At 37.2% G+C, this 23,591-nt stretch overlaps 1 long non-coding RNA gene across 9 annotated transcripts in view; it reads right to left on the bottom strand.

Annotated features, from left to right (window-relative positions):
* The window catches only part of LOC309615691, a 132,997-nt gene that overhangs the window by 102,314 nt on the left and 7,092 nt on the right, over window positions 1–23,591 (bottom strand). The window contains exon 3 of one of the 9 annotated variants that reach the window (XR_014236974.1): window positions 17,367–17,591. The exons of the other annotated variants lie outside the window; for them this stretch is intronic. This is a non-coding gene — a long non-coding RNA (uncharacterized lncRNA). The remainder of the gene's footprint in view (window positions 1–17,366; window positions 17,592–23,591) is intronic. 9 annotated transcript variants of the gene reach the window in all.

Here is a 23,591-nt window from a genome sequence, read left to right as displayed (position 1 = left end):
GAAATAAAAAGCAAGCATGTTCCCACAATTCAAAAAAGACTACCATTTACATTTGGTATATGTCTTTCCAGGTTTTTTCTGTCTTGATTGATTAATCTTGAAACTTTCTCCTTTCTCTCCCTTATTAGACTTATGCTGCCCTTTTAAATATCATCCAATAAATCCTTCAGTTAACAAATATTTGGGGGTGCCTATTATTATTATTATTATCATTATTATTAATGATACTAGAAAGAAGAAAGGAAGGGAGGAAGAGTGCAGTTTGAGCACCCGTATGTAGCAGTGCTTTTACATTATTTTTTACTTATCTTCACAATGACCTTCTCAGAGAGGAATTATAGTCCCATTTTATAAAAGAGGAAATTGACACTCAGGCCTCCTGGAGTCTTTAACTCTGAGTCCAGAGTGCTGAAGACTTCTGATTCAAATCTAAAGTCCTAACATTCATTTCCTTCCTGAATTTTGTGATACTGATATCAAACAGGACCATTCTATCTAGTCAGTTAAAAATGTACTTGATGGGCATGAAAAAATGTAATCGTTGCTTAAAATGCTTGAGAGATTTTATTTGATCTTTAATTTAGCAAGGCAAACTCATTTAGGCATGAAAACAAAGTGCAGAAAGTTCTCTATTTTTCAGAGATTAAAAAAAAAAGTTTTGCATGTTTTCTATGTTCTACTTCATCTTTACTGTTTATATCTTTTCTTGTGGTAGTGATAGTTAAGAGTCTTTAACTTAAAGTAGGTAAAAGAATGGAAAAGTGTATAAAAATCTATGATGGAGGAGACTGGGTTTGGCGCTATCTACAAATCCTGAGTCATACCAATTCTTACATGAGTTAATTCAAAGAAGCACAGAATTTTAGAACTGGAGGGTATTTTAAAGCTCATGTTCTGGAACATTCTTAATATATAACAAAGAGACTAAAACCCCAATGGGTTCAGTGACTTTCCTCAGGTCACTCAACTGCTTTGATGTCAAGGCATGACTTGAACTCAACATCTTTGACCTTCAGTTGTATGTCGCCACTGTGTAAGTTTAACCCATTTTGAGAATTTTTCCCTCTATGAACAGAAGGAAATGCTTAAACAATCTTTTCATTACACTTAGGAAGGACACTGGGTTTACCGGATTCAGAAGCATGTCCTACAGTTGTAAAACATGTGCCAAGAATGTTTTCCTACTATTGTGAAAGCTGAGGGCCAAAGGATACAAAGAGGGACTTCAGACAGGGAGAGAAAACATATTTAAATAAGGCTACAATTATATTTTTTCTAATTTCTTTAATCCTCTGCAGGAAAAGTTTAAATAAATGTGCCTTTTAGAACCACTTTAATTCCAAAATAAAAGTAGAAGCATATAAGCTTGTTTGTAATATTATATACCATAATTTAAAAAATAGAAATACTTGAATATAGAAAAGTACAAAAATGTAAAACTCACTAGGGAAAATTAAAGCAAAATCTTTTACTATGCTAGACTTTAAAATGCAAACATGAAAGTTAAAAATAAGTGACAGGAAACAGCTAATTGTTCACTCAGTAACAAGCTCTTGGGACAATGGTTTGAAGCAGCTAGATGATGTGTTTCATATCCAGTTTCCTACAATTTTGTATAAACATTGCCTCTCTGTTTCCTTCATGGATAAATTTAACCTAAAAATCAGTCTCAGTGTCTCCAGTGCTGTCCTGTTTGTAGGGCAATAATCAGTCCACAGGTTTTTGACACTTTGTGGCTCACAGGATATCCTTCAGCAGACGTGCATTACTTACCCATTTTCTAATGATATTTCTGGACTGTGAACAGGGACTGATGGTGCCATGTGGTATATGGCTATTTATTCTGGCTTCTAAGCAACTGGAATGCGAGGAACTATTTAGTTCCACAGCATTTGACAGAAGGGAACAGATTTGCTAGATGAGGTTGAAAACAAGCATGTCATAGTAGGCTGAGAATAAACTGGCATAAATGTAGTATCCTTCCTATATGCGTACCTAGCAGTAAACAATAATATCAAATACCACCAACTTTCAACCCAAATAAATATTTTTAAAAATACATAATGGGGGAGAAGGAACACTGATGTACCTAACAACTAACTTCAACAATTATCAGCTCATAGCTAATCTATTTTGCCCCCATCTATTCCCCTGCCCTGACTATATTAAAGCAAATTCTAGACATCAAATTATTTTATCCATAACTATTTTAGCACTTATCTCTACAAGACAGGGACTCTTTTTTTAAAAAGCAACCACAATGCTATATCTCACCTAAAAATTAGACAATAAAAATTTAATTCATTAAACATACAGTTACTATTGAAATTTCTTTTTTTTTTTTTTGGCTGTGCAGCTTGTGGAATCTTAGTTCTCCGACCAGGGATCAAACCCAGGGCCCCAGCAGTAAAAGCACAGAGTCCTAACCACTGGACCACCAGGGAATTCCCCTTCCTTTGTTTTCTTTTAACTTTGTATGTATGAATCAGTATCAAAGTAAGATCCATAAATTGCAATTGGCTGCTTCTTAAATATTTTTTAAATAAAAATTTTAATTGTGGTAAAATACACATAACATAAAATTTACCATCTTAACCAATTTTAAGTGTTCAGTTCTGTAGTGTGGTACATTCATATTGTCATGCCACCATCACCATCATCCGTCTCCAGAACTCTTTTCACCTTGCAAAACTGAAACTCTATGTCCATTAAACAACCACTCCCCACTCCCCCATCCCCTAGCCCCTTGGCAACCACCATTCTACTTTCTGTCTCTATGAATTTGACTACTCTAGATGCCTCAGATAAGTGCAATCATACAGTATTTGGTTTTTTGTGACTGGCTTACTGCACTTAGCATAATGGTCTCACAGTTCATCCATGTTGTAGTATTCAGAATTTCATTCCTTTTTAAGGCTGAATACCATTCTATTGTATGTATATACCACGTTTTGTTTATTCATCTGTTGATGAACACTTGGGTTGCTTCCACCTCTTGGCTATTGAGTAATGCTTCTATGAACATGGGTGTACAAATATCTTCGAGACCCTGCTTTAAATTCTTTTGGATATATACCCAGAGGCAGAATTACTGGATCTTATTGGAATTCTATTTTTTTTTCTTTTCAGGGACCATCATTTTCCTTAGGGGGTGCACCCTTTTACATTCCAGAAATAGTGCACAAGTGTTCCAAGTTCTCTACATCCTTGCCAACTCTTGTTATTTTTCTGATTTTTATGCGGTTTTTTTCTTTGTTTGTTTGTTTTAAACAGTATCCATCCTAATGGTTGTGAAGTGGTATACCATTGTGGTTTTGATTTGTATTTCCATAATGATTAATGATGAGCATCTTTTCGTTTGCTTGTTGGCCTTTTGTACATCTTCTTTGGAGAAATGTCTATTCAAGGCCTTTGTCCATTTTTCAAACAGTTTGTTTTTTGTTGTTAAGTTGTAGGAGTTCTTTATATATTCTGAATATTAACCCCTTATCAGATACATGATTTGCAAATATTTTTTCCCATTCCATAGGTTAAATTTTCAATCTAATTGTGTCTTTTGATGTGTAGAAATTTTAAATTTTGATGTATTCCAATTTATCTATTTTCACTTTTGTTGCCTTTGTTTTTGGTGTCATATCCAACAAACCATTGACAAATCCAGTGTCATGAAGCTTTTCCCCTATGTTTTCTTCAAAGAGTTTTTATAGTTTTAGATCTTACATTTAGGTCTTTGATCCATTTTTAGTTAATTTTTTTATTTGGTGTAAAGTAAGAGTCTTAAATCTCTTTTAATCTATAGATCTCTCACTTTCTCCTTTTTCTCTCTTCTGCCTACTGCTCTCATTTTCCTCCCTGCAATTTATTTGTTGAAAAAACTCGGTTGTTTGACCTGCAGACTGGGTTTTGTTGACCGCATCCTTGTGGTTTCCTTTAACAGGTTCCCCTGTTTCGCTTCACTGCATTTCCCTATAAGCTGGTAGCTGGCTCTAAAGGTGTGATTTGATTCTAGTTTTTTTGTTTCTGTTTTTTTTTTGGCAAGAATACTTCATAGGTGATATAAGCACATCAGGAAGCACATAGTATCTGGTTGTCTTTTCTGTTGTGATGTTAACCACCACTGAAAAATAATTACTAGAATCTATTCATTCATAAAGTTTACAAAAAAAGTGATATTTTAATTCTCTCATTCCCTTTTCACTTATTTATTGCGAAACTTCTGTACAGAGAAACGTCTCATCAACTAATTAATTACCTTAGTTTAGAGGTCATATAAGAAATAAGATAAATATTTGATTCTTTCCTTTAATTTAACAATTTTCAAAATAATGAGTTGCTTCCCTAGTAGCCTCCAAAAGTGAGAAATGTATTTTCTTTTTTGTTTTATTATAAGCACATCATGAACTCATGAAAAATGTTTGACGTATCTCAATTCATTTTATTAATGAATTTATTAATCTTATTTGTTAATCTTAATTTGTGAATGAATTTATTAATCTTATTTGTGCTCAAGTTGCCCCATCTTTTTCAGTGGAAGCCTCCTCAATTTGACTCTTGCCTCTTTTTTGAAATAGTTATATTAATCTTTGATAGCTTTCTTCCTTTCTGTAATGATAAGCTGTTCCAGGCTTTTTTTAAGATATTTTCTTCTCCAGATCAAGAATCAGCCAATTTCTGAGGATCCCTGATTCCTTTTACTGAGAAATTTAGAGATGAAAACTTGGGGTATAAAATGTGCTCATTGCTACTGAATTGGCCATTACTTCTAGACCTTTTCAATGGACTTATAGTGTGTGTGTATATATATGTATGTTTATGTATACATAACATAAAATACAATATATTACATATATATAGTATAAAAGATAACAAAACATTATTAATTCATCCTGATACTGCCAATACAGGAAAAACTTTAACTGATGTTACATCTGTAGTCCTTTCTCTCATACTTTACTTTATTCTCATAAGACACACACACAAGCCTCAACATCACAATAGAAACACTACCATCAGTAATAAGATTATTTAGGACTTCCCTGGTGGCCCAGTGGTTAAGATTTTGCACTCCCAGTGCAGGGGGACTGGGTTTGATCCCTGGTCAGGGAACTAGATCCCACATACTGCAACTAAAGATCCCACATGCCGCAACTAAGACCTGGTGCAGCCAAGTAAATAAAAATAAAATAAATAAAAATATTTTTTAAATTACTAGAAGAACAAAAAGATTATTTAAAACAGTTTATAAAATATTTTCTTCGTTCCCTTGTCCTTAAAGTATATCTCACTAGGATTGCTATACTTATCTAACTTTTAAATAACACCTTTGTTGAGATATATGGATAATTCATACGTCATACAATTCACACATTTCAAGTGTAAAATTCAGTGGTTTTTGGCATATTCACAGAGTTGTGCAACCATTGCCACAATCCATTTTAGAACATTTTCATTATGCCAGAAAGAAACCCTGTACACATTAGCAGTCAGTCCTCATTTTCCCCCAACTGCCCTCCCAGCCCTAGGCAAACACTAACCTACCTTCCATCTTTGTGAATTTGTCTAATCTGGATATTTTACATAAATGGAATCATATTATATGTGATGTTTTGTGTCTGGCTTCTTTCACTTAGCATAATGTTTTCAAAGTTCATCCATGTTGTAGTATATATTAGTACTTCATTCCTTTTTATTACAAAATAATATTTCATTGAATGGTTATACTGGATTTCATTTGCCATTCATCAGTTGATGGACATTTGGATGGTTTCCACTTTTGCCTATTAGGAATAATGCTTCTATGAACATTTGTGTACAGTTTTTGCATGAACATATGTTTTTATTTCCCTTGGGTATATACCTAGAAGTGAAATTGATGAGCCATAGAGTAACTCTATGTTTAACTTTTAAGGAACCGCTAGACTGTTTTCCAAAGTGGCTGGACCATTTTACATTCCCACCTGCATTGTGTGAGTGTTCCAAATTTCTCCACATCCTACTCAACACTTGTTATTATTTGACTTTTTGATTACAGCCATCCTAGTGATAGCTCATTATGGTTTTGACTTGTATTTCCCTCCTATCTAATGCTTGCTTTATGCTTAATTTGCTCTCTTTTTCCAATGTGTTAAAGTGGAAGTTTAAGTTTTAATTTCAGATCTTTCTTTTTTAATATAGGCATTTACAGCTACAAATGTCCCTTTAATCACAGCTTTTGCTGCATCCCATAAATTTTGGTATGTTGTGTCTTCATTTGCATTAATTTCAAAGTATTTTCTAATTTTTCTTGTGATTTCTTCTTTTACTGGTGATATAGATGTATGCTGTTTAATTTTCACATAATTTTTAGTATCCCAAATTTCTTTCTATATTGATTTCTACTTTCATTCAATTGTGGTTGGAGAACATACTTTGTGTGATTTCAATCATTTTAAATCTATTGAGTTTGATCTATGGCCTAGCATATGGTCTGTTCTGGAGAATGTTCCATGTGTACTTGAGAAGAATGATGTGCATTCTGTTTTTGTTGGGTAGAGTTGTTCTACAGATGTCTGTTAAGACTAGTTGGTTTATAGAGTTCTTTAAGTCTTCTATTTTCATGCTAGTCTTCTATCTAGTTATTCTATCCTTATTCAAAGGGGGGTATTGAAGTCTTCAACTATTATTGTTGAATTGACTATTTCTCCCTTCAATTCTGTTGGGTTTTGCTTCAGGCATTTTGGGGCTCTGTTGTTAGAAGCATACGTGTTTATAATTATTATATCTTCCTAATATATTGATACTTTAGTCATTATAAAATTCTTCTTTTTATCAATAGTAAATAATTTTAAAGCCTCTTTTGCCTGATACTAATATAGCCACGCCAGCTTTCTTATGGTTGTTTATATGATATATCTTTTTCCATCTTTTTCCTTTCAACCTATTTGTATCTTGAATCAAAAATGTCTTGTAGATAGTATATAGTTGAATCTTGCTTCAGTTGGGAATTGGGAGAATGGGAGCTCCATCTTGTTGGCCACAGCTGCTCAGAGTGGAGTTTTCTTTTTACTGAACTAGAGATGGGGGAAGAGGGGAATGGGTTGTGGCTCAAGTGCCATAGACTGACAGTTCTTACTGAGATGCAGTAGATTTTTTTGAGTAAACATTTCATTTGCTGTATGACTTTAGGACAATTTACAGAGCTGTTAAATGTTTTTTAAAAATAATTTTCACCATTTATGGTTGTTTCACTGGAGAGCAGGTCTGTAGAACTCCTCACCCTGCCATTCAGATCATCTCCTTATTTAAGTTTTGATTGTAAAAAATTTCAAACATATGAAAAAGAGAGAAACCAATATAATAAATCTTCATAAGCTAAATATTCATTTTAAGCAATCATGAAACATGTGGTCATGTCTTACCTTCTTTTCCTTCCTCCTTTAGATTATTTTTGAAGCAAATCTTTAATATCATATAATTTATTCTATAAACATTGCTTTTAAAAGTCAGTTAGTCTCTCTCTCTCTTCCTCTCTCTCTCTCTCTCTCTCTCTCACACACACACACACACCCCTCCCTCCCTCATTGCTCAGTAGTCCCACCTCTGTCACATATCAAGTATCCGTACATGTTTGGATCTGTTTCTGGGCTCTTTATTCTGTTCCATTAGTGTTTTTATTCATTCCTGTGCCAATACCACACTGCTTAAATTATTTTTGCTTTGTAAACTTTAACACCTAGTAGATCAAGTCTTTCCACCTTTGCCTTCTTCAAAAGTGTCTGAACAAATCTTGGCCCTTTTCATTTCCATATAAATTTTATAAACAGTTTGTCATACAGCTTTGAAGATTTAGGAAAATTTGGCTAATTTTTATCAAATTCAAAAACAAAAGAATGTATGCTATTATTTTAATTCTACTAAGATTTATTTTAAATAACAGATGTGTAATCTAAAAATTAAACTCATAAATATAGACTTGGTAAGTGTCTCCTACTATAGTAAATGTACTTATTTATGCTATTTGTCCAGACAGTCATTGAAATCAGAAGGCGTATAGCTGCAAGTCAATCTATGGTCTTTGTGCAAGGGAAAATTTAAAGGTCCTTTATCTTCCTCTAGCCTCTAATTAAAAATTTGCAGGCTAGGACTTCCCTGGTGGCACAGTGGTTAGGAATCCACCAGCCAATGCAGGGGACATGGGTTCGACCCTGGTCCGGAAGGATCCCACCTGCCGCGGAGCAACTGAGCTCGTGCACCACAACTACTGAACTCACGGTCTAGAGCCCGTGAGCCACAACTACTGAGCCCGCGAGCCACAACTACTGAAGCCTACGCGCCTAGAGCCCAGCTGCACAACAAGAGAAGCCACTGCACCGCAACGAAGAGTAGTCCCTGCTCGCTGCAACTAGAGAAAGCCTATGCACAGCAGCGAAGACCCAACGGAGCCAAAAATAAATAAATAAATAAATAAATAAATAAATAAATAAATAAATAAAAATTTTTAAATTTGTAGGCATTTTGCATTTGTCAAAAAAAGCAATTAGAGAGAATCTTAAAATTTAGCACTGCCTTAATAGCTGAATGAAGGGCCATATAAATACATAGATATAGAAGCTGAGTCAAATATGGTGCATATTGAGGGATACTAAAGAACCCCTGAAGGAGCCCAGAGAAGGATATTGGAAATAAGGGGTCATTGCCTTGTCTATTCCACCCCTCCTTCTTAGTTTTAAATCTGATTGAGCCCCTAGTAACAAAGTAACAAGTGGGATGTTAGAAAGGTGTTGATCTCTTGTCTAGATTTTGGGTTTTGTCCAAATACCCACTAAATAGATCTATTTTATTTTTCAAAATGCCTGGTGTTAAAGTGCTTAATTCAGTTGAACCTAGAAGGTGGGCTGTGGAGAAGTGGAGTAGCTTTGCATCAAGTATTGACCTTGACCTTTGCGTGGAGCATTCTGCAGTACCTATCTTTTCTGCTTCTTGGACAACAGACTGAACTTGCTACTTGCCTCTGTCTATGATACCTGCCTTCCATGCTGCCAGCTCCTGTTTCTTCCTAAGACTTATGCTATCTGCCAACTCCTAGGTTTCTCCTGGGTAAAATTATGGAGAAGCTAATCATATACCTAACCAGTGTACATGCTGGAAAAACTCCATGTTGGCCCAAAGAAAGGACTTGTCCACAGGCCCCACAGTTCTGATGCAAGGCTTCCTGGCGGATCTGCCAACAGCCAAACCTTATGTAGAGTCTTGAGCAGTTTGACACTCCCAGATTCCTTTATTTAGCTAACAGGTGGCCCTGGATCCTACAGCTGTGACCAAAGTCTCACAGACAATCAGCCTTTTGTTGGAGTGAAATGAAGACGGTTGGCTTCCTATGAACATAACTAGAGTCCCCGATAGAGCCCTTTACATAGGGTTTTTAGGAGTTCAGTGATCCACCAGAGCTGGTAAACGGTCCATGGTTCCATTCACTGCAATTCTGTAACTTTCATTTCCTGGACACCAAAAGAGATTGGCACAAACTTTACTATGTGACTAATTTCAAGAGTAATTCATGCTACATTCAAAAGAGTGAAAGGGATGGGTAGATCTAGTTTGAATAATGTCACTGTATCCAAAATATTATCATTTCATCATGTAATAAATATAAAAATTATTAATGAAAAAATAAAAAGAGTAATTCATGGATCCCAGCCACAACAGTGGCAGCAACTCCCCCAACTGAACCAGGCAATAAAACCAGCTGGAGCGAAAGTTTGACATCAGTTCAAGTTTCCTTTATCCAGCTCTCAAGTATTCAAGACTGACATCCCTACCCCTCCATCTCTAAGGATTCTATCCCCCAAACCTAACATCCAGGAGTGAGTGAATGCAGCCTGGCGCCATTAGCCCAGAGGAGGCTCAGCTCTGTCTCTATCAAATGGTCTCTCCACAGGCAGAGATCCCTGTCTCTCTTACTTCTAGCCATTCCGTCTTAGGCACTGTGTTTCCTGCAATCGGTATGCAGAACTCTTGCCCCACACAGTTCATCAGAGGTTTGGGTGCACCAGGGGACTTCATTGTCCTGAAAGACTGGCTGCCAATGAGCACAAGGACTGACGTGGTGACAGAGGGATCTCCTGAAGGGCTTCTCCTCTATTATGTAGACCTTGGGCTTGGAGATCCAGATGAAAGAACAGGGGGATGCTCTTATCACAATAGGCAGTAATGAAATGGCTTCCTAAATGGTCTCCTCGTGTCCATTCTTTTCCTCTTTTCAACTCTCCACACAGCAGTCAGGAAATCGACTGTGTCCTTCCTTTATTTAAAATCCTTTCCTGTCTCCCACAGTGTGGCCTGCAAGGCCCTGTACGCCCTTTCCAACCTCTCTGATCCTATCCCATGCCACCTTCTTCCTGTGATGTGCTCTAATTTTCTTTTAGTCCCTCAAATGCCATGCTCCCTCCTGCTTTGAGGCCTCTCCACATGCCATTCTCTTTGATTCTTCAATTTATTGATTCCCACTTATCTTTCAGAGCTCAGTTCAAATGTCACTTCCTTAGGGAAGCTGTCCTTGAGTCCCCAGAGCAGACGAACTCCTCATTATACCCTTTATAGCTCTACATCCCATTCCTTCATACTCTGTAATTATAAAGCTGAGTAATTTTTAATGTCTTCCTCCCAATCAGCTTGTAAGATTCATGAGGGCAGAATTTCGGTCTATAAAGGCTCCCCGCTGGATCCTGAGTACCCACGTGGTAGGGGCTTGGTAAATATTTACTGGATGAATAAATTAACAAAAATAAATATGGAAGTTACTGTCATAGGCTTCACCAGCTGGTGAGTACAGGTGTAGTTCTGTAACTTCATGCACTTTCAATAGTTCCGCCACATTTGTGACAGCTATGAATTTTTTCCTTCCATGTGACATTCAGATATTAGACAGCTGCAGGAGTGGGTGAATGGCTTCTCCTCTAGTTCATTCTCCTGAGCCTCTCTCTTTTCCCCTCTGGTCCACCCAAAATACCAAGGCAAGTGTGGACACACACACACACACACACACACACACACACACAGCTTTTACACTGTATACAAAGGGCAAAGGTAGGTTTAGAACTCTGGCTTCTTGAATTCTACAAAAATATTTTTTCCTCATTTCTTTATTTAGTGAGATCTGTTAATTGGCCTCATTCTGTTAGAAAATAATGTCAATCAAAAAATAATATAACCCTTCTTTAAGAGCCACAAATTTCTCAAAATTCTAGTTTCCTAGAGATCCTAATAAAAACTCAGACAACTTGGAATAATTTTCTAACAGCACATTTTACACTCACACCCTTATCTTGCCATTTAACATTTCATTTATGTCTAGATTTTGTTTTCTAAAAAGATCATAAGCTGTTTGAGGAGAGAGTTTATGGGTCTTCTACATTATATTCTCCCCATATCTGTGCATAAAAAGGGCCTAACAAATTTTCTCAGTTGTTTTCAGAAAGAGAAATTAAATTGAAAAGGGAAAGAAAATGAACTAACCCCTAGAACAAGTTATTACAAAATTGTACATTCTATAATTATATTTCATGTCCTATGACAAAGGAAAAGGAAGGCTGTAACAAGAAGGTAAAGCTGTACTCTAGCTAGTTGAAATAAAAGCCATGTTAACTGTAAAAATAAAAGTTTCCATTCATAAGTGAAAGACGACAGATTCAGAAATTATCTTTTTAATGGAAAATTATTTTCACAAACTTCTCTGGATTAAAAAGTCCTTGTGACTTAAACATTCTATTATGGCCAAATTTAACTCATTTTTTTTTTAACCACTGGACCACCAGGTATGTCCCTTAACTCATTTTTGATTAACACTTTTTTAGATATCTCATTGAATCTTCATAAACCCTGTGAGGAGGACTCAGCATAAGCAATTATGTAAAAGAATATAATGAACCAGAGAAAAGCTTCCTGACTTCAGATCAAAGATCTTCTGGGTTGAGAGGAAAGGGAAAATCCAGATGGCAATGGAACAAGGGAGAACTTGCCTTGTGGGTCACTGAAGAGGGGACTGATCTTGCTCCAGTGGGGAGGAGTGAAATGATAGAAACACCAGGTAAGTTTGTGGGAACCAAGAGGAGAGGTAATCTAGACGTGTTCTTAAAAAGAGGCCCAAGGAAACCCAAGATCTCAGAGACTGAAGGACTGTGTGGTGGGTATGAGTCTGGGACAGTTTACAGAGTCCCATGTGTCACAGTGTAGCCTGGAAGCAGATGGATGGTTCTGTGGCCTGAGAGTGCCACAGGAGTGGATGGGGTTTTAGGTAGCACCCCACAGTTTCTGTGACTCAGCTTGGCAATGGAATGAGTTTTTTGCACCCCAGAGTCTGTAGAGAAGTTGAAAGGATAGTTGTTAAACCTACACGGGCCTTTTAAATGGGATTATGGCAATGTTGCCTGTATGTCCAGTAAACAAATATGAAAAGAGATGATGGATGGCTAAATGGAAGCCAAGGTGATAACAGTCAAGGACCAGATGTCACAACTCCCAATGCTTTGACACTCCACATGCACCCCAGAAATTAGATATATCTCTTGGGTGTATATTGACTAAATTTAAATATTTGCCACTTAGAGGGTAGGGGCTCTAAATAGAAAATAATTTGGGGGAAAATAAGGTTACTATTTCTAACACAGCTGGTTTTGTGAGCTAAAAATGAAACCATTACTTTTATTAATAGCATCCCCTAACCTAGTTTTGCCATTGAGAAGCAGATCTGAGTGGGATGTGGGTCTCCATTGAACTAGCAAAAGAATAAAAGGTGTTTGGGGGAAGAAAAAAGGAAGTAGGAGAGGCATTGTGAAAGGATCCTCTTTCTAATTGGAAGAGAAGGAAGAGAGAATCAAGAGGAAGAAGAAAGAAGAGAAAATAGATGAATATCCAACATCTCTTTTGTTTTCATTATGATATTCATACTGACTTCATGGGATTTCCTGTTTTTCTAGCATATTCAGGAAGGATACTTTAACCTAGACCACTGAAATTGGAATTTTATCTGAGGTGAGAAAAAAAGAATGTTAGATTTGAAATCACAATCCGGGTTGAATTTCTGGCTTTGCCATTTAATAGATGTGTGATCTTGGACAACCTCTTAACCTCTTCAAACTTCAGGTTCAAATCAACTGTAAAAAGGGTTTAATAAAATACATACCATTGAATTATTGAGAGAATTGAGTCAATATACATGAAAGAGCTTTGTAAATGGTAAAAACTGCACCATGTGGGGTACCATTTTGTGGTGGAGATAACAAGGGGAACGAAGTGTACAGGTGTAGAAGGCACATGGGGGGTGAAGGGTGCTATTTTGGAGTCTCTGAACAGATAGTTCAACATGAAGAAATCAGGCTTACTGGAGAAAAGTGGTCCAGAAGAGGAGAAAAAGGAGAGAAGGACTTAAATGGGCAGCAGAGGCAAACCCAGGTATCCTGACTTGAAGTTTAGTAATTACGTCAAACTCTGTTTACTTATGTGTACCTATCAGAGTCTCTTGCTCATTTACCTTAGAGATCTACTGACAGTTAGTATATGGTACATTGCCCTATGCTTATAGTTTTGGAATAGGTCAATCACTTCTGAAGCCTTCAATGTAAGAAATTAACAGTAATTGGGGCTGTAGAAATCAATAGTTAATCTTTCAATCACTAGAAATCCTTCTTAGAGTCCTTACTATGAAAGCCCCTGGCTATTAGCTCAACTAGTTGTTCTTCCTTTGTGACATCTCTGGAAGTTTAGCACTTCTGTGTGAAAAGTTTTGTCAGTATGCTGAAAGCTGAAAGTGAGGTTGGATGACATGCAGTAACTTCAGAAATAGAAGCAGTCCTCCTAATTTGGAACAGTGTTGGAATCCTCCAGTTGTGACATGAAATGAAAATTCCATTCCGCAGAATTCTTTTGAGGTAGCGCTTGGTGGGAATATTTCATTATGTTACCTGGAGTAGGGAAGATATCTCAAAAACACATGCTCAGTTGCAATGATGGTTGCTAGACTGTCTTCTCGGGAGGGTAGGTCTTATCGACTAGAGCCCCCTAGGTTTCATTGGAAATTTTGATGAGTTTAGGATTGTGAATTTGAGGATAGAAGCCAAGCAGAGGTAAATTCTTTGTACAAATAGCAAGGAGACATATTTGAAGTGGGAGGGAAAAAGAAATCTTGTATAAAGCTCCAGAGCCATCAAAGATGGGGCAGGACTGGGGAAAGAGTATTCAAGAGAGATCCCTGGTAGTGGGGAGTCAATTGTGGATTTTGGAGAACAGATATATTGAAGGAGATTCCCACAAATGTTTTATTTTGAAAAATACCAAACTTTTAGAGAAGTTGCAAAAATAGTACAATGAACACTGGTATACCCATTGCATATACATGTACAGAGACAGAGAAAGAGTACATTTTTATAGATGTGTGTGTATTCACATTTTGTATATAGATAAGCAGATAAAAAGTACATACAGAGAGAAATTTAAGCATATGTATATATATATATATATATATATATATATATATATATATATATATATATATATATATATATATATACTTTCCTGACCATTTGAAAATTGTAGGTAGACATCATGAAACTTCACCACTAAATACTTCAGTATGTGTCTCCTAAGAACAAGGCCATTCTCCTATGTGACCACAATACAATTATCCTACTCAGGAACTTAAACTTGATGCAATACAATATCTAATATTCTGTATATATTAAAATTTCCCCAACTGTCCCAATAACATCTTTATAAATCTCCAATTTAAAGGGGATTTAAAAATTGTTTGTCATGTTCAACATAAATGTCTTCTCCATTTTCCCTACAAGATCATCAAAAATGACTACATTTCTTGTTAATATTTTTATGCCAGTAATTTATTTGGGGGAACTTGTAGATGTCTCATGTCCAGATTGGTAGAGGGTGAAAACAGAAACAATAGCAGCTGCCAGAGGAGAGGTTGGTTGAAGCTGGCTACAACTGAAGTAACAATTTGGAGGAAAGGGACTTCGTAGAGACAGTAACAGATTTAAAACCACTGTTCTGTTCCTGGCGTGCTGCCCCTTTCCTTCTGACCCTATGATTTAAACCTGTCCTCTAGTCTTTTGTATGTGATAAGTCTCTTACACTGCTTGTTTCCCAGATCCTACCTACCGTGATATAAAAGCTTGTTCTCATGGTCTTTTTTAAAAAAAATAGATTTTATTTTTTAGTGCAGTTTTATACTTACAGAAAAATTGAGAAAATAGTACAGAGATACCCCATATATCCTCTCACCCCTACACATGATTTCTCTTATTATTAACATATTACATTAGTATAGGACATTTCCTACAATTAATGAACCAATATTTTCTGATTATTATTAATAAAGTCCATACTTTATTTAGACTTCCTTGGTTGTTGTTGTTGTTTTTTAATCTTTTCACCACGCTGCACAGCATGTGGGATCTTACTCCCTGACCCGGGATCGAACCTGCACCCCCTTCATTGGAAGGACAAGGTCTTAACCACTGGACCGCTAGGGAAGTCTCTAGACTTCCTTGGTTTTTAACTGAATGTCCTTCTGTTCCAAGATCCCATCCAGGATATGAAATTACATTTAGTTGTTATTTCTCCTTAGGCTCCTTAGACGATGCCAGATTTTCAGACTTTTCTTGTTTTTGATGTCCTTGACAGTTTTTCACTCCTAGGTCTTTTGATAATTTAATCTCCATACATTGCTGGGCAGAGTGCCACAACAAATATTATTTTGAATTAAGTATTATCTCTGCTAATGGGTGAAAGTCAGATCTTGTTTGAAGTAACCGCATGATAAGGATGATAGTTATTTCAGTAGCCTTGTTTGTGTATAGGTCATATTGTGACTACTTATTGATTAAATATGGGCTATAGAGTTCACAGCATTCATTGGGTGGAACAATCTTCTTTGGGTGGATTGAGTCCATGAAGCTCCAGGCACAAAGGTCAACTGAGAGAGCAGAACCAATCAGAAGATGCCTTTTCCTCTGGAACCCTATGTTCTTACAGACTCCACATGGCAAATGGTCTATGCTTTTCCCTTTATCTTTACAAGCATCTTGGGGTAATTTGGCTTGAGACATATGAACTATCATTTACCAAACAAGTACTTCCGTTGTCCTTTGTTTTTTATTTTTTTCAAATTAAAGTATAATTTACATATAATGATAAGCACAGCTCTTATGTGTACAGTTCAAAATGTTTTGACAAATGCATACACCTGCGTAATCCATCAAGCTAGGGAGCGTGTTCATCACTGCAGAAGGTTATCTCGTGTCCTTTTCAAGTCAATGCCTGCCCTTGAATCCCCAGAGGCAGCTACTGGTTCAATTTCTTTCACCATAGATTAGGTTTGCCTGTTCTAGGACTTCACATAAATGGAATCATACAGTTTACACTCTTTTGTGTCTGGTTTCTTTAGCTTAGCATAATGTTTTTGAGATTCATTCATGTTTTGTGTCTATCAAAAGTTTATTCCATTTTATTGCTGAGTAGAATTCATTATATTGTATCAATATACCACAATTTCTTTTTTTTTAATTAATTAATTAATTAATTTATTTTTATGGCTGTGTTGGGTCTTCGTTTCTGTGCAAGGGCTTTCTCTAGTTGTGGCAAGCGGGGGCCACTCTTCATCGCGGTGCGCGGGCCTCTGACTATCGCGGCCTCTCTTGTTGTGGAGCACAGGCTCCAGACGCACAGGCTCAGTAATTGTGGCTCACGGGCCTAGTTGCTCCGCGGCATGTGGGATCTTCCCAGACCAGGGCTCAAACCCACGTCCCCTGCATTGGCAGGCAGATTCTCAACCACTGCACCACCAGGGAAGCCCCACAATTTCTTTATCTACTCTTGTATGGATGGAAATTTGTTTTTTCTGATTTTTGGCTGTTATGAATGAAGTTGTTATGAATATTTATGTATGGGTCTTTTTTGTGGACTTACGTTTCTTAGGATTTTTTTTTTTGGCCACACCGTGCGGCTTTCAGGGTCTTAGTTCCCTGACCAGGGATTGAACCCAGGCCCTGGCAGTGAAAGCACCAAGTCCTAACCACTGGACCACCAGGGAACTCCCAACTAATGTTTCTCTTGAGTATGGAATATCTGGGTCACATGGTTGGTGTATGTTTAATGTTTTAAGAAATTGTCAAACCATCTCCCAAAGTGGTTGTACCATTTTATAGTCTGTATTAGTTTTCTATTGTTGCTTAATAATATTGCCACAAACTTAACAGCCTAAAGCAACACACATTTATTATCTCCCTGTTTCCATGGGTCAGGAACAACTTAGCTTATCCTTTGTGAGGCTGCAATCAAGGTGTTGAACAAGACTGCTTTCTCACATGGAGGCTCACCTGGGAAAGGATCTGCTTCCAGACTCATGTGGTTGTTGGCAGAATTCATGTCCTTTGGATGTCCTTTTGGAGGGCTCTAATTTCTTGCTGGCTGTCGGCTGGAGGTTGCCCTCAGTTTCTAGAGGCTGCTTGTAGTTCCTTACCATGTGGGGTTCCTTAAATGGCCAGCTGCTTCCTCAAAGCCAGCAAAGGAGCAAGGGACCCCAGAAAGATGAGTGGTACAATCTTATAAAATGTAATCATGTAATCAAATACATTTAATCACGTACATCCCATCTCCTTTGCTACATTCTACTGCCATATTCTATTACAAGTTCCACCATATTCAAGGGGAGGGGAGCACATAGGGCATGAATACTAAGGGGCAGCGATCAAAGAGGGCCATCTTAAGAATGTGTGTACTACATTCTCCCACCATAAATGAATGAGAGTTTTGGTTGCTAAACATCCATACCATCATCTGGTGTTGCCATCTTTTTAATTTTAGGCACTTTAGTTGTTGTAGAGTATGTCACTGTGGTTTTAATTTGCATTTCCCTAATGTCTAATGATACTAAACATTTCTCCATGTGCTATTGGCCACTCACATATCTTTCTTTGGGAAATGTCTTTTCATGTATTTTGCCCATTTAAAAAATTGTGTTGTTTGTCTTTTTATTATTGAGTTAGAGGAGTTCTTTATATATTCTGTTCATAAAGATTTTCACAAATAGTACTGAAATGACTGAGTATTTATATGGAAAAAAATGGGCCATAACTCCCACATCACACTGTATATAAAAATTAACCTAATTGATATTTATAGACTATTACAGTCAACAACTGCAGGATATACATCTTTTCAAAGGCACATAGAACATTCACCAAGATAGACCACAGATTGGGCCATAAAACAAGAGTGAATAAATCTCAAATGACTGAAATCAGACAGAGTATGTTTTCTGAGCTTAGCAGATTGAAATTAGAGATCAATACAAAAACTCTGGAAAATTATCAATTATTTTTGTGTATTTGTTTTATCAATTCCTGTGAAAGAAGTACTATTATTGCTAACTATAATTAAGGATTTGTCTACTACTCTCTTTAGTTCTGTCAATTCTTGCATCATGAATTTGAAGCTATATTTGACATATGCATATTTAAAACTGTTGTATCTTCTTGAGTGACCCTTTTATCAACATGAAATGTCCTTTTCATCTCTGGTAAAACTCCTTGTTCTGAAGCCTACTTTCTTTTATATTAAAATAGGCACTCTAACTTTCTTATGATTAAAGTTTTCATGGCATGTTTATGTCCATCACTTTAACCTAGTTGTGTCTTCATATTTAAAGTAAATCTCTTGTAAAAAGCATATCGTCATGTCTTCCTTTTTTATCCAGCCTGACATTTGCTGCTTTTTAATTAGAGTGTATTTGTATTTTAGTTATGCCTTTTTTTCATTTTTTGGAGATTGGTTGCTCTAGTGATTATAATATGCAACTCTGATGAACTAATATTATAAAACTTTACATATAATGTAAGAATCTCACAACGGTGATTGTATATATTTTTAAATTAAAAACTATAGTTTTTTCTTATTATAAAACACAATACATGGAACTGTACAAATCTAAACTTACCGTATAAAAATAAAGTGAATGAGGATACAAAGCCCAGAGATAAACCCCTGCACCTATGGCCAACTAATCTATGACAATGGAGGCAAGGATATACAGTGGAGAAAAGACAGTCTCTTCAATAAGTGGTGCTGGGAAAACTGGACAACAACATGTCAAAGAATGAAATTAGAACACTCCCTAACATCATACACAAAAATAAACTCAAAATGGATTTGAGACCTAAATGTAAGACCGGACACTATAAAACCCTTAGAGGAAAACATAAGAAGAACACTCTTTGACATAAATCACAGCAAGATCCTTTTTGACCCACCTGCTAGAGTAATGGAAATAAAAACAAAAATAAACAAATGGCACCTAATGAAACTTAAAAGCTTTTGCACAGCAAAGGAAACCATAAACAAGACAAAAAGACAACCATAAGAATGGGAGAAGATATTTGCAAACAGATCAACGGACAAAGGATTAATCTCCAAAATATACAAATAGCTCATGCAGCTCAATATCAAAAAACAAACAACCCAATCAAAAAATGGGCAGAAGACCTAAGTAGACATATCTCCAAAGAAGACATACAGATGGCCAAGAGGCACGTGAAAAGCTGCTCAACATCACTAACTATTAGAGAAATGCAAATCAAAACTACAATGAGGTATCACCTCACACGTTAGAATGGGCATCATCAGAAAATCTGAAAACAATAAATGCTGGAGAGGGTGTGGAGAAAAGGGAACCCTCTTGCACTGTTGGTGGGAATGTAAATTGATACAGTTACTATGGAGAACAGTATGGAGGTTCCTTAAGAAACTAAAAATAGAATTACCATATGACCCAGCAATCCCACTGCTGGGCATATACCTAGAGAAAACCATAATTCAAAAAGACACATGCACCCCAATGTTCATTGCAGCACTATTTACAATAGCCAGGTCATGGAAGCAACCTAAATGTCCATCTACAGATTAATGGATAAAGAAGTTGTGGTACATATATACAATGGAATGTTGCTCAGCCATAAAAAGGAACAAAACTGGGTCATTTGTAGAGACACGGATGGACTTAGAGACTGTCATACAGAGTGAAGTAAGTCAGAAAGAGAAAAACAAGTATCGTATGTCAACACATATATGTGGAATCTAGAAAAATGGTACAGATGAACTGGCTTACAAGGCAGAAATAGAGACACAGATGTAGAGAACAAACATATGGATAGCAAGGGGGGAAAAGGGGGTGGGTGGGATGAATTGGGAGATTGAGATTGACATATATACACTAATATGTATAAAATGGATAACTAATAAAAACCTGCTGTATAAAAAAATAAATAAAATTAAATTAAAAAATAAAATAAAATAAAATACATAACAAATGAGAACCTGCTGTATAGCACAGGGAACTCCTGTACAGTAGAAACTAACACAACATTGTAAAACAGGTATACCCCAATAAAAATAATAATAATACTAAAGTGAATGAAGAGAAATAACCTCTGTCTGCACATTGTTGTTCATCCTCTGAGACCTTTTCCTACATGTATATGCACTTCATTGCTCCTTCTATGAACTTGACATCAGTAGGTATTATATACAACTAATTTCTCAGTCTTATGAGAGCATCTTTTGAAAGACAATATAAATGACTCTAATCTCAGAACAAACTTCTGGGAAGAAGAAGACAAAGAATTTATCTGCTATATCCCCTTGTCAAACCTTTTCTTCTCAGACATTAAATCTCCCACATTTCTGGGTTGTGCATGTGTAGGTACTGCCTGGTCCTGCAGCATCTCATGCCTCACTGCCAAAAGAAAAACTCCAGGATAGGATGGGAGATATATCGTCTGGGTATAAGGTGAGCCACCATCAGGCTGTGCTCATGTGAAGTCTGTTGCCATAGCAGTATACCCCACAGGAGTTGGTTGCCAGTGTTGCCTGGGACAAACCAAGTGGCTAATGGCCCTGCAGCCAGTGAGGCCAAGAGCATCTGATTTTAGTATAAGTGTTGCTGAGGCAAGCACAAGAGCATCTGAGTACATAAGCAGTGTTTGATAAAATATATCTCTTGCACCACTCATTTTCATTCATGCCTTCCCATTATATTCACCCCCATACTATAAGAAGGGCATCAGTTTTTGTGAGAAGCTCATGCCCTCACTTCTTTCCTAAGGGGGAAGGAACAAGTCCATTTTGTCACAGAGTCCTATTCAAGATGGTGTCCAGCCACAATCTCTGAAAAGACTTAAGGCAAGAAGGTTGAGTCAAGCTAAACCCCCTGCTGATAAAGATAACACCAAGGATGATAATCTTCATCTGTCTCTCCTCTACCCTTTTGTACCCTCATGTCAGTCAATCACTGGCTAAGGTTTGTTGGGGGTCGGGGAGTATAGATTTCATAGATGAGGCAACTCCTGTTTGGTTGAGGACAATTCTCAGTCAACACTCACATTAGCTGGGGGATGAGTGTGCCAGTAGATTTAAGCAAAGCACCAACAGCATCCATCCACTACAAGGGGCTAATTCTATCTCCACTCTTTATTTCTTGCACCTTTATATTTTAGTTGTTGGGGGCCACAGCACCATATATTAGCTGTTGGTTTGTTGCTTATATTGTATTTTGTAGGGCAGTGCCCAACCACGCACTAAGTCTGGAGTGTTTTGTTATGCAACAAGATCTAACAAATACAGATGAGTCACACAGCAAGACCATAGGGTCCCATGGTCGTGTGTTCATTGTTTCTCTTCTTTTGTCATAAAATGGATCCTTTGATCTGAGCCATTGTTGTGAGAGAAATCATGTCAATATATCAGGCTTCCATAAATTCTTGAGTCGTGGTGCTGGCAGAGGCACTGAGGGCAAGGAAGGCAAATTCATAACCAGATTAGGTACTAGTTCTGATAAGGATTAATCACTGCCTCCTCTAAGGTAGAAGGGGTCCAATGTAACCAATCTGCCATCAAGTGGCTGACTGGTCTTCTCAAAGAGTAATGCCATATCAAAGGCTCAGTTTTGGTCTCTGCAAATAGCAAGTTGGGAATTCTAGCTAGATCAGAATTGGTGAGGAGTCCATATTTTTGGACCCATGCAAGACTTTCATCCTTGCCACCATGACCTCTCTATCATGGGATCTTTTTGCTAGTTGATGCCACAAGACAAGTCATCTTGTTCACCTGGTGCCTGAGAACCTCTTCTGTGATAGATGCTCTCTGGTGAAAATTAACACGAGACACAAAGATATAAACACTTTATCCTCACTCCCTTGGATCCATCCATATTCTGCTTTCCAGACCAAACTGTCCCTAATATTCTAATCATTTTTTTCCAGGTTCTGACCAACTAGCCAAGCCATTCATCTCTGCCCAGAAGTTCATGTATATCCACATTTCAGGCCACTTCTTCCTCTTAAGAAGTAATCAAGGGTACTGTTCACAAGTCTGCCCAAGGGAGGATTTCTCATCATCACTGTACTTTGGGGCATTAAGCAGTGCATGTAAACTAGGTCCAAGATCTTTCCTCCTCCATCAGTTGGTCTTAGAGAGCCCCCTTAGGCCAAAGGACTGAACTGAGGGAGAGGTCTGTGATATAAGAGTTAGGATTATTTGTTCACATAACTTACTCATGCCTTCTTGGTCTCTGCTTGGGCCTGATCCTGAATGTACCGTATCCATTGTACCACAGATTGATGCTGCGCCTGCCAGACCTTATAATTCAGTGGATCATAATAAGCTCATGATGAGCTATTCCTACTGCTTAGGCACTTGGTCTCCCATTCAGTCTGCATTTGGGCCCAGGAGCAAAAACAGAGCTGATTTTTCAAATAGAGAGTAATTCTCTGTTGTAGAAGACATTGCCTTGCTCCAGCAACTTAGGGCTATAACTGATACTAGGGCTTGCCAGAGACTCTATACATCACTTATTCACCACAATTACCTCTCATCCCATTGGATCTGCTAGATTATACAGCTCAAGTAGCAGGGCTTCTTGCACTGCAGGCTGGACCTGATCTAGAGATGTCTCTGGGCACCCACTAGCAATTATAAGTCATCTGATGAATGGGTTGCAGTTATATTCCCAGAGACAGTATATGCCGCCCTCGAACTCCAAAGAGGTCCGCAAAGTGATGAGTCTTTCTCTTAATGGTAAGAGGTGAGAGGTGCAACAACTTGTTCTTTACATTAAAGGCGATATTCCTAGCATTCCCAGACCATTGGAATCCTAAAAACTTCATTGATGTGGCAAGCTCTTGGATTACCTTAGAGTCTATCTTGTGTTCTGCAACATGCATGTGTTTTACTAGGCCATTTAGACTGTGCTATTCAAAGTGCAGTCTACAGACTGGTGCTGGATGGTAAACTCTTGGTTACTGGCTCATGGTGAGATAAATTGAGAAATTTGAAATTCTAGGTTTAGAGCCTTTTATAGCAATTTGACATGGCTGTGACCTCCAAGAACATGATCAGAAGACTCATCTTATTGAACAGGGTACAGATCATCTTGGTTACAGTCAAACTCATGTGGTGATTAGCATGTGCAGTAAGTTATGTACCGGGCAAGTTCAGTAATTTCCAAAAATACTACTTTAAGCATATTGAAAACAAACAAACAAACAAAC

Source organism: Balaenoptera borealis (assembly GCF_965194805.1).
Source record: "Balaenoptera borealis genome assembly, chromosome: 18".
Taxonomy (NCBI): Eukaryota; Metazoa; Chordata; class Mammalia; order Artiodactyla; family Balaenopteridae; genus Balaenoptera; species Balaenoptera borealis.
Note: the sequence above shows the minus strand (reverse complement) of the source record. Positions and strands in the feature narration are given on the sequence as shown.